Source organism: Fukomys damarensis, unplaced genomic scaffold (genome assembly GCF_012274545.1).
Source record: "Fukomys damarensis isolate Sample0158 unplaced genomic scaffold, DMR_v1.0_HiC HiC_scaffold_32, whole genome shotgun sequence".
NCBI classification, from domain to species: Eukaryota; Metazoa; Chordata; class Mammalia; order Rodentia; family Bathyergidae; genus Fukomys; species Fukomys damarensis.
Genome location: NW_022900944.1, coordinates 20,160,561 through 20,170,667, shown reverse-complemented (window position 1 = coordinate 20,170,667; position 10,107 = coordinate 20,160,561). Strand labels below are relative to the sequence as shown.

Genomic DNA, 10,107 nt, shown 5'->3' with positions numbered 1-10,107 from the left:
ATTTTTCATGCTATTAACAACACTATTCCTGTGATACAGAAATTGGATCAGACACAGATCGACTCTTCTTCTTTCTTGCTGTACTTCTCCGTGCATCTTTCCTTATCTCTCCCATCTTTTGTTATTTTTATTTTATGCTTTTTCTTTCATATTTTTTCATCCTTCGTTAATCTCTTCTTCAATGTCTTTTCCCCTCTTCCTCATAGACTTCCTTCTTCTTCCTGGAGCCACGTATGATGCTGAGAATTGTCATCGCTAGGTTAATATATGTGTAGAGGCAAAATTCCACAAGTGTAGTCCTGGAATTCTTAAACAGTACAGAATTCTTCATTATACATTATCAAGCTGAGATAGCTTCTAACAAGGTGCTTGTTAGGATTCTAGTGAATTTCTTGCCTTGACTAGATGCTCCTATCTCTTGGAGCAAATAGGTAAACATTTGATCAGATATTTTACAGAAAAGGAAACATAAATGGCTCAGTAATGTATTTCTTACATCTCCATATTCTTCTGACTAAAGAAATACAAAATCAGCCATTACTGAAACGCCATCTAAAATGTGTTAGATAAACAAGCTAACAAATATAAAGAGGAAGGGACCCAGGGTGAGGAAATTATAATCTCAGATACTCTTACTGAGAATATAAATGGGTGCAACCTCTTTGGAGCAATGTAGCAATACCTAACAAATACCTTTAGATATACACATATTTCATGTACCATTTCTATTTTTAGAAATTAGGCTTACAGATATTTTATATACATGAAAAAATTATGTGTATGGGAATACTCATTGTGACATTAATTTAAATCTAGACAATGACTGAAAGCAAGTTAAATGTTCATGGTTATACAAATCATGAAATTAAGACAACCGATGCTATGTAGACCTCTAAAACTAGTGTAAATTATGTTTCAATAGAAGCGCATCTTAAAACATATTGTTAAAAATAAAACAAACTTAAAGATCCTTTATACAGTAGGCTTCCACTTGTATATTTGGTCATATATTTAAATATATGTATACAGACTTAAATAGCTCATGCATTCATGAATATATATTTGTATTCTCTATTATCTATATGTACATAGACATAGAACTATGCATGTATTCTTTGTTCACTGAAAAATGTGGAAGCAAGTTATATATGAGTAGAGGGCATTGCCTTATTTACTATTTTAATTTAATATAGTTATATATATGTTTTCTATAAATTATTTAATTAATATCTGAAACTGCAAAAATGAAATAAAATATTCTTTCTGAATTTTAATACATCTTTAAAAAATAAATATATTTTTAAAAATAAAAATTATTTCATTTTGCAAAAACATATATTTTTAATATAAACTACTTTGTTTAGCTATAGATAAGCTGAAAATGATTTTGAGATTACAGGATAAGACTGCTGAGAATCACTCTATAAAGTCTTATTGGATTTATAATATAACAATCATCCATCTCCTTTCTGATGACTGGTGATAAGTTATATCCATCTTTCTTAGACATAATTCTCATTTTATTTCTAATGCATATGTGTACTCTCTTATGATTGTAGGATTCTTGAATGCCTTATTCTGCACTGGTCTCCTTTGTTATTATGGGTTCTCAGTAGAAAACGAATGAAATAAGAAGATCACCAAAGGCCAAGAAGGTATCAGTATGTAAACTTCACTTTGGGCCTAACATCTAGTAGGATGGAGTCACTCAACTGAAGGGTGGTGCCAGCTGTTTGCTCAAAACATCTCACCTTGAGAAGATTGGCTTGACATAGGAAATGCCCAGGCCAATTGACTCTTTAGATCAAATTTTTGCAAGTCTTGGAAGAAAAAGACATTTTTTGGAATGAATAACTATATTATTATTTTATTTATCATTCCTAATTGAAGCCAGTTTGCTAGATTAGTCCAGGCAGAAGGAGACTAAAGCAATTAGGCTTGAGGAACATAGACTAGGTTGAGTTTAAGATTAGGAAAGAGCCGGATTAGTTCTGTTGAAAGAATAGATGTGAATGAATTAAGAAACCTTTTCTTTTTTTTCTTTCTTTTTCTTTCTTTCTTTCTTTCTTTCTTTCTTTCTTTCTTTCTTTCTTTCTTTCTTTCTTTCTTTATCTCTCTCTCTCTCTTTCTTTCTTTTTTCTAGGGGTGGTTATTGGGGTTTGAACTCAGGACCTTGTGCTTGCCAGGCAGGCGCGGTGCCACTGAGGTAAATCCCCGGTCAATGTGAATGAATTAAAACAAAGGACTGAGTGTGGTGGGGTGGGTTTGAAGGGATCCTACCTTTGAGGTAATGCATGAAGTATAAGAAATTGGTCATTACACACTGTGGCCTAATGGAAAGAGGAATCAGGGAAAAAATAGGTTGGTTACCTGACCAACCTCAACTTTATGAGATTATTTATGACACAGTTTCTTATGCTCGGAAGAAATCAAGGATCTGAAAACTATGTTGGAATCTTGTTTCTGATGTCCCTTAAAGTTTTATGCAGGTTATTACAATATATCTCATTTCCCTCATCTGTAAAACACAAATAATTTATAATATCTATCTTGCTAAAAGGTTCATTAACTGTGGCTGTTATGTGAATCAGCGAATTATAAAATACAAAACATTTCAAATCAATAAATATTCTTTTAATGTGGTGAAATATGCATAGCTTACAATTACTATTTTAACCATTTTGAACTGTATAGTTTAATGGTGTTAAATTCATTCATATTATCATGCAACTATCATCACCATTTATCACAAGAATTTTCTCATCTCCCCAAACTGAAAATTTATGTCCATTAAACACTATTCACATACCCTCTTCTACTTCATCTTCTGGCAACCACTATTCTATTTTCAACCTCTATGTGTTTGTCTATTCTAGAACTCCTAGAAGTGGAACTATATAATAGTTGTCTGTAGAGCCTAGTGTGTTTTTTTTTCTTGGTATGGTGTCTTCAATGTTCATCCATATTGCAGCCCAGGTCAGAATCTTATTTCTTTCTAAGACTGGATAATTTTCCACAGTGTGTATACACCATATTTTATTTGTCCATTCATCTTTCAATGAGGATTTAGATCGTTTCCCCTTTTGTCTATTTTTAAAAGAATCATTACCGTGATTAATAAAGCACACTGAACTCTACAGGTTTTGCAGGAATAAGTGTTGTTCCAATCAATTTTAAATAATATTATTAAAAAATAACATTTAGCTTGAGAGGTGTTTCATAAAATGCAAATAGAGTGTATGACCAGTCCAGGTGATAGTCAAACCTAACACTTAGACTATGATTATTTAACATCTGGGCTCAATCATGTAAAATTATACGGGAGTGCCAAATGCCAGAAACTAACATTTCTTTCTACCTCTTAAAATTAATTTTGCGGAGTGTTTCCTGACTTTTCTTACAAGCAAACGTGCAGCAAGCTTCTTGCTCTCTCCAAGCTTGCACTAAGAGCTTCAGCTGTGGGGAAGCACATACATTTGTATAATGTAATTATTTAGATAAACATTTCATCAGTCAATGTTTGATTCTGTACTGAAGCGCATCACTTCCTAATGGTGTAAATACATCTCTGAAGATTGAGGCAATTTTCAGTCAAATTCTGATGTATTTCAAATCTTGGGAATAGGTGGAAGATGCAAGTGGTGAAAAGGGGAAATTCCAAAAAAATAAGGCATGGAAGTCTGAATGAGAAAGTCTTGTGTCTTTCAGCAAGGAGAAGCATGAGAAGGAAAAAGCATATGATTGTTCCATTCCTTTGTGGAATAATTTGGTGTCTTTCATACAGCTTCTGGAATCATTACTGCAGCCTGGCAAGCCTGGTAAATAAAATTGTATAAAACAAAGGGATAAGACCATGCTTTCCTCTATGCTAATAGAGAAGTTTGTGTTAAAAAAGAATAAAAAAATTCTGCAGTGTAGTTATTTACTGAATTCTCCTTACACTCATAATTGGAACTTCCTTTGATCTAACACTGAAAACCGAATTAGTGGACAAAGAGAATTATATTTTTCATTTTTGAATTGAACTCTCCAGATGCCCCTCTACATGCCTTCTTTAATGAGAGCCAGAGCTAGGAAAATTCTAGGCTAAATAAAATGAAATACTACAAATGTGTTCATATTGTCAAATGTTTTCAGCAGACCCATATGTATTCTACTAAGCTGGATTGAGGCTTGATTCTGGAATTATAGTCTTACTTTATGATTTGTGATCATTTGTACCTCATTACAATTGATTTACTGTTTCTTGTATTTAAGAATATGGTGGTAAGGTAGTGAAGGAACTTTTGTGTAGGTTGAAATATTTCGAATAAAGAAGACATTCATTGGAAATTAATACTAAATTACCAAAGGCTTTTATTAGCTCCTGTGTTTCCTGATTAATTTAAATTCATTGAACATCTAACTTTGGACTAAATAACTTCTTGGGTCTTCGCTTATTAAAATGAGGAGCGTGGACTAAATTATCCTTAAAGTCCTGCTTAAATCTTAACTTTTATATACCTGCTTGCCTCAGTCCCTTCAGTGAGTATGTTTGTAACAGGAGCTTCAGATTTTTCATTCCACTGTCTTTGTTACTAATCACCAGTTAAAAGTGATTCCTAGTGGAAGAGGTATCTGTTTTATACACATAAGGATAATATTACTCTTAAGAGACTAGGTAGAGTAACGTGTCTATATCAATTTTCTTTGAGATTGCCCAGTTATTTTAGTGGTAGTTAAAGAGTTACATCACATTATGGCATCACATTTCACCTAGGGTTCTTTTATATTTTTCATATATAAATTCTAATACAACATTTTTTAATCAGTCCCTAGATTTAAAATATAAGCATAGCCATCAATAATTCTCTTCCTCCTATGCACAAAAGTTTCTGTTTTTATGTGTGTGTGTGTGTGTGTGTGTGTGCACACATGGGTGCAAATGTGTGCAGTTCTATTCCATTTTTTTTAGAGGAGGAATATTTTTTTTCTTATATCTTGATTTTTGTATGGGTCTGACTTATATAAGATTCCATGTGAGCAAGCCTTATATCAATTCTGTTAGCCTCATCCCACACTCTGTAGAATTCTTCAGAACAGATAAAATTTTATATATACTTTTAAATATTTGGTGGAATGAGCTTTATACAATATTTCCGCTATTTTCTAATCAGCAAGGGCACTTCCCTATGGGTGATAAATGTGTTAGAATGCTTTTACAGAGTCAGTAAATCAGGACTAATGATAATAATAATAAACAAGCCCTATCCATAAGTAACTCTGGATTGCAATTTGTGTAATGACATCACATCTCTCTTTAACTCTAGCATAGAGGTCTCATTTACTTGCTGGTCCAATATATACTAAGTTGTTTTTTTTTAGGTTGAAATTTAATATAGGCACATAATATATGACATTTGTATTCAAATGAGACAATGAAGAGAAGACAAAGAACTGATAAAGCAAATGATGTGATAATATATGTTGTGATGGGTAAGACAGAGGGTGGACATGACAAAACCACATTTCTTTTTCAGACAGTGTCTGAATGTTTCAGCGGGTGAATTTTCAGGCAATGAAGACATATAAAGACTTAAGTGGTGGCAAGAGTTTAGTGCTCTGGTTTTAGTATCTTTCATCCTATGAATATTTATACTGGCAGCACCACATTGAACACTTCCCTCTGTTTATTGTGGTTTATTGTTTGCCATGCAGGCATCCATGGTTAAATGCCTATGTCCCTTTCTGATGTGACACTTGCTGTTTTGTAAGCTAAATTAATTAATTCCATGAGACAGGAGAGACTTTTCACTTTTATTAAAATAATTGTGACTTTAAAAAATAGTTGTCCCTTTTCACTAATGATTTAACTATAAAGTCAGTTTAACTTTTATTCATAATCTCTTTCTGGGCTGGGGATTTAGCTCAGGGGTTTGGTGACCTGCCTTGCAAGTGCAAAGACCCGAGTTCAATCTGTGGTACCAAAAAAACAAAAACAAATTCTAATTTACTATACTTACTTTATCTAAGATACGTACATACACATGTATCACTATATTCATGCAATTGTTCTTTCACCCCAGATCATTACTTAACCGATAAATTTGGTTCTTGAAATTAAAGCAAAATTAAACAAAATTACAAGGAATGAAGGCTACAGTTATTATAAGGAGAAACCTTATAAAATTGGGTGACTATACAGATTTATTTTGAAATTTAAATGTAATTTTAACCACATGGTGTCACACATTGTAAATGCACAGTAATTCAATATCTAAGTAAATTTTGCCATCCTTCCCTTTTATTTCAAAAGCACTAGTTATCAGTTGTTTGCAATTATTCATTATCATGCTGTCTACCAAATTGGGTGTTATAAAATAAGCTTATTTTGATAGTGAGAATAAGACATAATCAACAATTGGATTATTCAACAGAGGAATTTTTCAGCCTTTACAGAGATGCAGTTATATGTAGCCACCAATTATAAATAATTCTAAATGACTTATGTTGATATTACATAATCTTTTTGCATATAGGCTTGAGAAAATATGAAATTTCATACAAAAATGCTGACTCAGAGTTCTTCCTGTTTCTCTTGCTTTTCTTTTTCCTTTGGGTCAAGTGTGTCATTAGATTAGTTTTTAAATTTTTCAATGATGACTCTAGTTAAACTATATTTCTAATCCTGATAATGATGATAATTACATCTTATCCTCAACACGTTAACTTAATTTCTCCATAGTATTTTACCCTAGGTATTTTCTTTTTAAACTATCAAACTATTTGTGCTACACATGTTTAGGATCAAGTAAAACACAGTCATTGGCCAATGTTTGTGTTTCAAGTAAAATCACTGATGCTGCATAACTCACCAATAATAATTACTCTGCCTTTGGTTTTGTTGTAGAATGTTTCCATTTCAGGTTCTGTTTTATCAGGGTTTCCTAATGAGTATTTCCACCATGGTGTAATGTTAGACATCAGTAGTGTCATTTTTTTTCTTTGCCATATACAAGGCCAATGTAAATCTCTCTGAAATCCAAGGATTGTGTTATATAATTCTCTCTTGAAATTTCAACATTTCATTTGGAATTTTTGCTTTACTTTTGTGTAGTTTCCACACTGGTCAACTTGTGCTGTATTAGTAAATGTAACATCAGTTGGAAACTGGTCAACCAGTTGTTGAATGTCACATAACAATTAATTTGAGAGATGGGAGCAATGAGTCTGTTCACAACATCATTTAGTTTATTACTATATGAATAAAGATCTGATGGCTAAGTTACATGATATGTTTTTAAATTGAAAGCATATTAAGTCTTCACATCTAAAGGGGCATACATTTTTATGAAATATTTGGCCTATTGCTTTTCCCTAAGTCTTTTACATTCCTGTGATTACCGTGAGAAATCCCTGCTAATTACAGCAGTTAATGAATGCTCTCAGTTCAGCTAGTTCATCAGTTCATTTATTAATATAAATAAATATTTGAATATGGCTATTGGAGCATACAGAATGTTTTACTTGTCTTTCAGCCTTTGTGTACTTCGCAGGATCTTGTGGTATTTTCTAACATTCAGCGGCAGTGCTGGCATTCTATTCAATACATTTCACCCCTGCCAAGACCCTTCCTATATTTTTGGACTAGGTTCTAACATTGAATAATTCCATGGTGGGGTGACCGTTTTGCAATGTTTCAACCAGTCAAATATGTATTCACATTTCTGTTTTCTTCATCATCTGAATCAAGGAGGTCTGCATTCCCTGTGTCTGTATCAGTCAATTCTTTTTCCATTTCACTGTCACAGGAATGTTGGCTTTCATAGCCAATTCAAAGTCGTCATCATCATCATCATCATTATCATCATCATCCACCCACACCACTCTTCTGTTATGAAAACATGCATTTTACCATATTGGATCATCTTCATCATCCAAGCTTGAGTAACCTGATGATTCACCTTTGACCTCCTTGAAAACTAGCAAATCTTTTTTTCATGTGCCATTGTACTGAACTGCACTACTTGTACCAGAAAAATCAAAAGAAAAATTGTTAACAAATCCTTGAGTGGTGTGAGTATATTATAGTCTCTGTGATGCTCAGAGAAACATACACAAAATCTGTTAGGTAGAGCATAATGTGGGTGTAAATCTCAATCTGACACTTTTGTATAGGTGCACATATTTTGCCTTTCATCATATCAAGTGGTTAAACACAAAGGTTGTTTTCTGTATCCCTTGGCAAAGGTATTGAGATGCACAGCCAGATACTATTACACTAAATTATTTTTCAGTGGGAAAGTAAGGGATAGGTTTGTGAAATCCAGTGTTATACTTTTCAGGTTAAAAGTATTTCTATCTAAAATTTTTTTCATTACTTTGTTACTAGGCTATAACTCATCTTCAAAAATTTTGAATTGACATCTACTTATTTGAGAAGTTTATTGGATCCCTACACCTAAGCAAAATATTTTCAAAATTTAATACTTTCTTTTAAGCACATTCTATGTGATTCTGTACATAAAGGCTCGATTCTTGATTATATTTCAAACCTAGAAACTAGCATAATACTAGTCACATAAAATCCACTCAGCCATTCCTTTTTTAGGATGAAGGGGAGGTTTGCCCATTTATTAGTTTATTTTTAGCTACTTTTGAATCATTCTACTTATAGCCTGACAGTTAAATTTGCTTTATATGTACATATGGAAATTAATAGAAGAGCAAACTGTAATGCCTAAAAATCTTTCACTTATGATTTTCAGGTTCTTTTTTGGTGAGTAGTTAAATTATGCTATTAGCACATTGTTGTGGCTATTTAAGTAATTTGCCTATATGTGCCCATGGGACTACAATTTTGTTCATAAAACAAATTGGATTTGATCACCTTTTATTGTATTAGAAAGAGAGCTTTGCTACTTTTTCTGATGTTAGGGGATTCACAAACCATCAATTTAGTCACATAATTTCTGTAAATCTTAAGTCAAATTAGAATTGCTTCTGAGTAAAAAGTAGGATGATTGTCAATGTTAGCCTAATAGAAGATTTAAATCTTACTTTATGATCAGTTGAATATTGTGCCCTCAAATACAGAGGGAGAAGTGAGACATAAGAAGTAATATTACATGTAATTTATTCTCATCAGATTGCCCTTGTGTCTTTCTCCTTTGAAAAAAATAGAATATTTATCTTTCACAACTCATAGGCAAAATACATAAAATAATTTTCTTAGCTAACTTATATAAACTTTAATTTGAAGAGATTTTATAAAACATATATGCATAAATTAAGCTTCATTTTAATTCACTGAAGAAAAAATAAATTATTCTCTACAACAGATAACAGTTAACTCTTCAATGCCTAGTGTTCCATTGTTGAAACACATATAACAATGGAATACAATAAATTTTTTTCCTCTTTAAATTCTTATTCCTTCCATTTATTTGGTAACATACATGAATTTTATGGAAAAAATTAAAAAACTGCAATCTTTGATACAAACACCTTAATTTGTAGAAGGACATTTAGACTACAGAGTCAGTGCCAACATCTATGTTGCTTGTAATTTTTTAATAGGAGTTGAACATGGCCCTGTCATATGATTTTGGATACATTTGAATTTTATGTTTTCTCCTCACTGTCATGGTGTGATATATCCCCCAACGGCTCATATGTTCAGAAGTGGGTCACTTTGGAAGGGTTCATTCTTGTTTCCAACTCCTTCTTCTTTTTCTGATTATCTTGCTGCATCTCTGCTTCTGGTTGCCATAAGATTAGCTACTTTCCTTCACCTTGTCCATTCATCATGCTCTTCCTGCCTGTGAGTCATCTGACCATATACTAAAACCTCTGAAATTGTGAACCAAAGTAAATCCTTTCTCCAAGTCACATATATATGTCAGGTGTTTGGTCCTAGTGGTAAGAAGCTAACGAATACACACAGTGTATTGAGGAAGAAGTAAATTCTTTAAAATTGGAACTATAGGTAATTCTGAACCATTGTCTACCTCATATGCTTCTGGGAACTGTACCATATACATCTTGAAAGTATTGTTTATTCTAAACGAGATTTTGGTGACTAAATCACTGTTTAAATGCATTAGAGATTCACTTAAAATCTTATGT

General features: G+C 32.5%; 1 long non-coding RNA gene across 1 annotated transcript in view; it reads left to right on the top strand.

Moving 5' to 3' along the window:
* Window positions 1-385: 385 nt before the first annotated feature.
* Window positions 386-10,107, top strand: part of LOC104865134 — a 33,995-nt gene continuing 24,273 nt past the window's right edge. The window contains exons 1-2 of the long non-coding RNA XR_781074.1: window positions 386-431; window positions 1,560-1,655. This is a non-coding gene — a long non-coding RNA (uncharacterized LOC104865134). The remainder of the gene's footprint in view (window positions 432-1,559; window positions 1,656-10,107) is intronic.